The following is a 2,639-nucleotide window of genomic DNA, read 5'->3' as shown; positions in this document are numbered from 1 at the left end:
GGCGGGGGATATAGAAACGGGTTCCGTCCATCCGTGTTTTCATTTCTGGGCCATATCTTTAAAACTACTGAAGATATCTTCATGAAACTATGTATACATATCAAGCAACATGTGAACTGGTGCCTTTTGCTATTTTGGATTTTTGGAAAAAAAAATTTTCAAATTTTTTACATAAAAATAGATTTTGACTTAGTTTCTAAGAGCAATGTTCGTTTCCGGAGCATACATCCAAAACTATTCATGATACAGATTTGAAACTTGGTATACATGTTAACAAGGTGATGTAGATGTGCCTTTTCATACTAAGAAATTTGATAAATTTTTCATGTTTCCATGGAAACAATTTCAGACTTAGCCTCTCAGGTTAGTCTTAGGGGTAGGTTTTGTTTCCGGAGCAGAACTTGAAAACCATGAGTGGTATGGTCTTGAAAGTTGTGTTGATTAAGTAATGCATATGTGCCTTTTGAGACTAAGAAATGTGAGAAATTTTAATTTTTAGCTCACCTGGACCAAAGGTCCGGTGGGTTTATGCTATGGGCTGCTGAGGTCAGTGTAAAGAGGTAGGGTTGGTTTCCTGCAGCACAACTTGAAAAATGTGACAAATAATATCTTGAAACTTGGTATATAGTTGGTATATAGGGCGGGGGATATAGATGGCTGTCTTCTTGTTGCTTACGGTCTTAACTTACAATGTACTTATAAAGATTATAAATGTTTGAAGAGGAAACAATTCAATCAGAACGCACATTTTTAGTACCAAGTTCCCTAGGCAAAAAAAGGTCACACCACCAACAGCAGCACCTTACTGGCTACAAGGAGGAAATCCCTATAAGCTTATCATAATCCCTAGTCACTTTTATATTTTCTTCTCCTTGAGTACGTAGTTAAATTTACTCCATATTATTTCAAAACATTGCACTGGTTTCTTACGGTGGTCTCAAAATGTACATCAAACGATTACATCCCTCAGGAATAAAACATCCTCATAAGGTCAATCACACCAAAGATAATTTCAATGCTATTTTAAATAAGTAAAATTATTTAAGCCATTAAATTAATCCATGGCCTAATGGTTAGAGAAGAAGCTTTGGGACCAAAAGGTCACTGGTTTGAGTCCCTAGACAAGCAGGAATGGTTGAAGTGCCCTTGAGCAAGGCACCTAACCCCAAACTGCTCCCCAGGCTGTTCTGGGTATAGAAGATGTGCAGTCACTTGACCCGTCCGTGTTTACTCCGCCATATTGGACGGCTTCAGGATTGTTTACCTTGCGCGAGCGTAATGGATCCAGGGAGTAATCCCCAAGAAAATTCGGAAAATACCCCATCTACATCGCACGATAACTTGTCTAAGTTTGTTCAGCATCTTGAAGGTGACGTGAGGCAGCGTTACGTGGAAAAGTGTTCCAGGTTGGGGATTGCAGATCCGTACAACTTGCCGCAATCCTTGTTCAGGGAAATTCGGAGCTGCGGTGCCGGCGATTTGCCCGATCTGGCCTACCACGACATTTACAATTTTCTTGTTAATCGTGAATCGTGTTACACTGCCAAAGCCCTCAAAGCTTACAAGAGCCTGGAAGCTTATAAATATTTTGTTGCGGGATTGGTCTCTCAACTATACCTCTGGAAGGTTTGGAAGAATGTCTACTTGATAACCTCACAGGTAAGTGGCATTAAGATGTTTATCATAAAGAGACTATGCAGGACGTTTTATCGTAAGAATGTTCGAAATCTAAACTCAGTTCCAGATAATGACAGGGTTGTAAATATGTACGTTTTTGTCTGAAAAACAGTAAATCAGAAAGCTGTGCACGTTTGCGCGGAAGCTGCGCAAATGTGCGCAGCTTTCTGATTTACGGTTTTCTTCTCATACTTATACTTACTATGTTTCATGGACTGTAACGGCATTTGCTCATTTAGTAATTTTAATACAGAATTTACTTTGATGAAATTATTCAGACACTCCAACGCCAGAAAAAAAAAATCGGATCTGCACGATTCAGCCGTGAAAAAGGCGGCATCCGTCAAAATGCGCACCGTTTGCATCCCTGTATTAAGAACATTAATATTACACGTCCATGTGAAAACCAGTTATATTTTTTTGATCACAACTTGGTGATAGGTGGTGCAGTATACTACAATTATACAGCAAGTTCTAACTAATATTTTGAAAAGACCCCAATGGTCCAATAAAGTGTGCAGTGACTAAAAACAGCGTCTCTCCTCGTCTGCGGGGAATCTATAAAATGACAGGCCCTCCTTTTGGACCTGTCTATTGGTACAACCAAATGCTGAACAAGATATAACCATTCTCGAAAGATCTACTCCCACACACTTGATAATTAGAACGGGTTCGTCTAAGTTCTATGCGCGGCCATGCCGTCCAAGATGGCAGATAAACAAATATCACGTGACCTCGTGACGTCATGTGCACGCTCTCTATATCCTTCTGGATAAGTGTGTCTGCTAAATGCCTGTAATATAATGTTATTTAAAGTATAAGCACCCTGCATCAGGTGGGTTTTTTTTTTTTAAATGTTTTTGTAATTTTCTTCAGACTTGAACAGTTTATGCAAATGATGTGTGGGACTTAAAAAAAAATGCAAAAAGCTTTTTGGAATCTTTATTTCAATTTATAGTTTG

This window comes from Neoarius graeffei, chromosome 27 (genome assembly GCF_027579695.1).
Source record: "Neoarius graeffei isolate fNeoGra1 chromosome 27, fNeoGra1.pri, whole genome shotgun sequence".
Lineage (NCBI taxonomy): Eukaryota > Metazoa > Chordata > Actinopteri > Siluriformes > Ariidae > Neoarius > Neoarius graeffei.
Note: the sequence above shows the minus strand (reverse complement) of the source record.